The sequence below is a fragment of the Humulus lupulus genome, chromosome X (genome assembly GCF_963169125.1).
Source record: "Humulus lupulus chromosome X, drHumLupu1.1, whole genome shotgun sequence".
NCBI classification, from domain to species: domain Eukaryota; kingdom Viridiplantae; phylum Streptophyta; class Magnoliopsida; order Rosales; family Cannabaceae; genus Humulus; species Humulus lupulus.
Window position 1 is genome coordinate 3,251,059 of NC_084802.1, and position 7,015 is coordinate 3,258,073.

The window sequence follows — 7,015 nt, forward strand, 5'->3', positions numbered from 1 at the left end:
ATTATGTTTATGCACTAATGAAGAACAAAGTGTAAATATGTTCTAACAATCTAAAATACAAGATATTTAAGATGAAATAAATATATGAAGAAGAAAAATCCATAAATTTTGTTGCATTACAAGGGAAATTAACATACAACATAAATATTACATAGTTACAAGTTGCTTCATCATGATCTTAATAATCTTATGAATATTAGAAACTCATAACTAGAATAGCAAATACAAACTAAAAATTACAAACATAAATAGGAAAATTTGGAGGATGAACCCCCAAACTTTTCCTCTAAAAATACATAGAAAATAACCAAAAAGAAGAAGAAGATGAAGAGAATTGAGAGGTTTTGAATGTGTAGAAATTATGGTATAGTAACCTCCCTCCAAAATGGACACCCAAAATGGTCTTCAAAACTTCCTATTTATAGCCAAAATGAGTAAATTAAAATAATCAATTTAAATTAATTAAATTGATTAAATTAATTTAATTAATTATAATATGGAAAATATAGGTAAATTATAGGGTGTAATAATGATGTTTTGGGGTAAAATGTGTAGAAAAGTTTGGGTAAAAATGTGGTATTTTGAGACAAAAGGACAAAGGGACAAGGGTGAAATTGTTGGGCTCAAGACACATTTTTTCTTTTGCTTTGTTGGGCTGGCAGCAGGCTTTGGATGGGCTGAAGGAAGGATGGTGGTGGTCTTGTGATGCCAGGCGTGGGAAGCAGGCAGGCTGGAAGAAAGCTTGCTGCTGGGTCACGTGGAAAGGAGCTGGGGCATTGATGAAGGCAGTAGGCTGGTACATTAGGTGGAAGGCTGAACGTGGCTGATGGAGCGGATTGGGCCTTGGGCCTGGCTGGGCATACGGACCCAGGAGCAGCAGCAGGTGGCGTGGGCTTCGGCTGGGCAGGAGGCCCAATTGGGCTGAAAAGGAAAATGCCACATTTTTACTTTCTTTTCCTTGAAATGCCATTTTTTTTCTTCATTATTCTTGCTTTTTAAGAGCAAAAATACACCAAAATCCCTAACAAAATAAACATAAATTAAATCAAAATTAAATATTTTCAGTTATCCAATAAATCATATTAATTCATTGAAAATATTAATTAAAATTTAATTTAATTTAACATTTAGTTTCAATAAAATACACATTTTTTTTTATTTCTAACTAGACACAATAATTTAAATAATTAACTACAACATTTTACAACAAAATAACTATAAAAATACACAAAAATGTATAAAATTAAAATAAACCTAATAAATTCAAAATTACTTTAAAACTTAATAAATCAATTAAAAACTCAAGAATTAAGCAACAATTAGCACATAAAAAGTGGTAAAATAACTCTATTTTGTAGAGTTATCAACTGCGAGTCCTTAAAGAATCTTTTTAGGACACTCATTGCGAGTCCTAAAAACTTATGTGTCTCCTAAAAATTTGAATTTAAAAAAATCACAAATTCCCTCCAATCTCCTGGACTTTTTAGGACTCACGTTGAGAGTCCTTAAAAAATTTCTTTTAGGACTCGCAATTAAAGTTTTATAAATAACTAAATTAAAAAAAAAAACTCACACTCTTCTTTCTCTCAACTCTCTCTCCTTCCCTCTCTCTCGCCTGAAAGTTTGCCGAGCTCGACCCCCACCTTCCCCGCCGCCAGCTGCAACACGCGCCGGCCAGGGAGCTTCGAAGGCCACCGAAGCTTCGACCCCCGCGAGCTCGGGCCCTCACGCGCCACCTAAGACAGACAACAAAGAAGATCGGTTTTGGGTTTTCCCAAAGTTTCCGACGAGATTCCAACCACCTTGGATCGTTGTGAGTCGAGCCACCACCACCATCGTACTCAACACTTTCATCCAAGCAAAACCCAACCAAGGATCGGGTTAGAATCGCGCGGATTTCATTTTTGGTGTTCGTCGGAATCTATGGAGTTCGAAACTTTTTACCTCCAATCCGGCCACCACATTCCGTTCCACGAAGAACCACCATCACCACGACGTTCCCCGAGCCTTAGGCTTCGAAAGCCAATCATTGTTTTCTCGAACCACCGTCGCCGGCAGGAGCTTTGGCCACCAATTCATTTTTTAAAAATTAATAATAAAACTTTTTAGGAATCGCACATTTTTTTAGGACTCGCATTGCGAGTCCTAAAAATATTCTACCCCAGTTTTTAAGGGCTGTCAAATAGAGGACTCGCGCCCCGCGAATCCTAAAAACCCTTTTTTGTAGTAGTGAAACTATCCACAGTGTTGTCAAGTAGGCCAATTTTGTCTTATATGGCTAACGGTATGCTGATGTGGCTCGCTGGTTGCTGATGTGTCATTGCCACATCAACACCACAGATTTAATTTAAAATTAAAGCAACCAAAAAATTTAAAATCAAAGTATTGAGAAATCAAAAACTTTTTGGTACCTTCTCTTATGCCTTGAATTTTGTCTCAAGTGCATCCCAAATCTCCTTTACCAACTTGGTCTCGGTAAAAATGTCATAGAGTCTATCGGATAGGGCGTTGAGGATATGACCCCTACAAAGAAGATTGTCATCCTCTCTCTTCCGTCTTTTCTCCACCACCTCGGGAGTGTCTTTGTCAGATGGCGCCAGGAAAGGTTCAAGGGTGGACTCTAGGATGTAAGCAATCTTAAGAGTGGTCAAGAGGAATCTCACATTGTCCTGCCACCTAGTGAAATTGGATCCATCAAACCTATCCAACCTCACTAGGTCTTGGTGCAAGAATTTGATAGTCTCACCTGTTGGGGTTTTATGCCCTAATTAAAACCCAAATTCTTTGTAATCTCATTTTATTATCAATAAAAGAATAGAAATCATTTTTTGACTTGGTCAATCACTTTGCTCACATGTTATTTGTTTAATATAAACTTCTATTAAATCCCGAGCATATAGCTAAGATTAGTCCTAAGATTAGTCAGTGCACCAGATTTACACTGACTTGCCAATCTACGATATGATCTACTTACACATTACAGTGTTATGTTCTTTCCAGAACATTAGCAAAGTAGATAAGATCGGATGTATTTGTTACATCGGACATGACCGATATTGACAGTTGATAAGATAAGTAAACATACCGTTATTATCTATTCTAGTCATATCATATAGTTGACCATAGGTCAATTCAATCTCAATTCTGAGTGGTTAGTATTCTAACTGATTGTATTATTTGAGTTCTTTGACTTGTTCGTTACCAGCTTACCCTACGGACTAGCCCATACTTACATCTTGGGAACTCGGTAGTATAATTGAGTGGGAGTGTTAATCATAGATATGAACATCTATAGCTTCTGATGAAGAAGTGAAACGATGGTTTCCTTTTAGTTTGGTTCAAGGTGTTAAATGATAGAGATCTCATTTCAGTAATTAAATTAGTTTACTGAAATATCATTTACAAGGAACTAAGTGTTTTAAGGATAAAATACAATGAGGGGTAAAACGGTATTTTAGTCCTATCTCATTGTAGACCGTCTATAGAGGATTGAGTGACAATTATGGTTGTAACAATGGATAATTAATAGCGTATCTATATTTGTTATAGAGCGTTCTATGAATTCAAGAGTGCAATTCCAAGTCTATAGTGGAGTCACGAGGAATTAATAAGTTAGTAAATTTATTTGTTAGATTTATGATAACTTATTGGAGCTTGATTTCATAGGCCCATGGTCCCCATTGTACCTTGGATAAAATCATCTAGATAGTCTCAATTAATTGATTTAATCATCAATTAGAATTATCAAAGTTGACCAGGTCAATTTTGGATAGTTTCACAGAGTTGTGTAATTTTGAGAAGAAAAGAGAAATTATGGCAGATTTATTAATTAAGATAAATTGGTATCTAAATTAATAAATAAGTTTAAATCAAGGTTCAAATTATAAATAATTAATTTGATAAAGGATTTAAATAATTATTAAATTAATTAAATCAATAGAAAATAATACAGGCCTTGATTTTAAGTCCAATGGACTTATAATCAAATGGGAAATTTCACGGGCCTATAGCCCATGATAATTTCGACCTAGGGCTTCAAAATGGCTGTTATTTTATTGATTTTTTAATTAAATTAAATGACCTAATTGAGTCTATAAAAGGAGTGCTTATAGAGAAGTCAAAATAGGGTTTTTGATAAGTCAGATTTTCTGATAGTTTTATATTATCTCTAAACACAAGTCATTTTCTAAGCCTCTTTGTATTTTCTCTTCTTCTCTCTATATCTTTCTCATGTGTTGAGAATTGCCCACACTAGTCTAGGTGGTTCTAAGGATACATTGGAAGATCGTGAAGAAAATAGAAGATCGGTTCAGTTTCTTGGTAATACTCTGCGACAGAGAGGATACAAGAGTTAGAGAAACTGAAGGAATGACTCTTTAATTCCGCTGCGTATACTGTAAGTATTCTATTATTTGTTTCTCTTTGAATTCAATTTTAGGAACATGTTTTAGGCTATCTCGTATTAATTTATTTAATATTAGATATACATGAAAATAAATAAAGATCCTGTATAAGTTTTTCTAACATCACCTTCCATTGAAACAAACAAATAAATATAAGTTTTTGAATGTTAGAAAATAATATGTTGCCTCAATGGAAAATATGTGAACTATTACAACTCTAGACGAAATAGTCTCACCTTCCATTGAATCAAACAAGGGATAAGCTTTTGAATGTTAGAGATAAATATATTGCCTCAATGGAAAATAGTAAGACTCTTACAACTCTAAACAAAATAATACAAAGACAAAGTAATTGATTAAATAAGTTACAACTCTATTGCAAAACTCACATGTAAATATAGAAAGATGTAGACCAAGAGAGTAATAGAAAATACAATTCTTTAACAAAATGATACAAAAAGACTAAAAGATGAAGAGCAAGAGATATAGATGGAAGTACAACTCTATAACATAAGATACAACTAAATACGTAAATAGACAAATAAATAGAAGATGATAAAAAGTAATAGAAGAACAAGAACAATAAACAATCACTCTCACTCTCACTCACACAATCAAAGTGAAGAGCATTGGGGATGATCAACTTGAATAAAGTTTACAACATTTGTCCAAAAGCTTATTTTTGCTCCTATCTCAAGCACTAAAGGATTCTCTCAAATGGAAATAACTCTATAGAATAAACAAGCGTCTAGGTGATTTTCTAGCCAAGTGCTCTAGTGGATAGAAAATAATGTGTCTTACAAGTGAGCAATAGACTCCTATTTATAAAGTTTTTAGACACCATTTGAATTTCAAATTCCACCGACCCCCGTGGTTGTTACCAATGTTTAATTGGATGTTTATGGAATTAAAAAGGAGTTTTGGGAGATACATGAGTTGTTAGAACCGTTTAGAGTTGAAAAGGAAAATTGGGTTTGGTTGTCAGCTTCTCTGGTCGCGACCGTGAGTCTCTATTCTCCAGGTCACGACCAGGAACACTTGTGGCCGCGACCATAGCCCAATTTCAGCATATATCTTTTATGCAATTTTTTAAACGACTCTTTATTCTTCCCACATGACTTTGTAACCTCCAAACACATTATGAGGGTTAAAATCATGTCTCCAATAACCATATCACTTATGGCTTGAAAAATTCAAATCAAAATGTGTAACATCAAATCTATACATTATTGGGTAATATTTAAGGGTTACAAATTTGTTACTGATTTTGTAACCCCAAATATGTTACACATTTAGATATTCACACTATCCAAAAAAATGTAACTCTCATATATATTATCCTACGCGAGTGCATACTTCCTGTGAGACAGGTAACGTACTATAATTAATCTACATTTTATCAATAAATGACAATTTTTTTATTATTTTATTCAATTTAATTTTATTGTTTAATTAAAATATGCAGCGGCTATCGCAAAAAGAAGAGATCGGTCTCGATCCAAAGATTTACAACAGCTCATCAATGACAATAAAGGTTTGTTGGCTCTACAATTTGATCTAAATGATGGAACCTACAATGCAGTTGGTGATTTTAGGACATTGTTCACGAGACTTATTGGTAACCTTATTGGTCACCATGTCCCATTATATTATTACTCATGGCAGAGTGTCCCGAATGAGCATAAGATATGATTGATGCAAAATATTTGTAATGCCCCATGTCACTATGGCTGCTTTCTAGAATAAAGACTGACCTACAAACAAACACAAGTCTTTCCAGTGTGCTTTGTCCTCACTCGCATGCTGGAAAGACTCGTGTTGGTTTGTAGGGCCAATCACCATTCTAGGAAGCAGCTATAGTGACGTGAGGAGTTACAAATGGTATCAGAGCCTTGACCTAGCCGGAAGTGTGGCCGACGGGGACGTCGGACCTCTAAAGGGGTGATTGTGATAGTTAGTATCCCGTGATCCGTAAGGGGAAAGACTGGGTAAAGCTGTGCAATCCCACACCGCCTGGGGAAGGTTAAGTGTGATGATTCTAAGAATGTGTAGGTATGGGACTATACAGTTGAAGAGGGTTAAATGGATTGATGGGTACTACCTATGCCAACAAGATGCATCTTCTTTTCGATAGCCCATCACTTGTGAACTCCAAAGTTAAGCATGCTTGACCTCCAAAGTTGATAACTCCAAAGTTAAGCACGACAAAGCACGCTGGAAAGATTTGTGTTGGTTTGTAGGGTCATTCGTCATTCCAGGAAGCAGCCATAGTGACGTGGGGCATTACAAGATTGAGGTTGTAACGCCCTAATTTCTCATAGATTACCGATAACACAACGTTGGGTCATAATTGTAAACATTTCTCTTTTATTTAATAAAAACTTAAAAATAAATACATGGATCCATTGTTTTATAAAAAAAAATTACTTGTTTTTAACATAAAAATGAGCAACATTTAAATAAAACCTTAAAGTAAACTTTAAAATAAATAAATAATTTGGCCTGCTTGATCTTGCAACTGTACTTTTTCCGCAAATAAATAAATAATAAACTAGGTCTGATAAAACTCAAATCCAACAGCTCTTGCAACTGTACTTTTAATTCTTTCAACT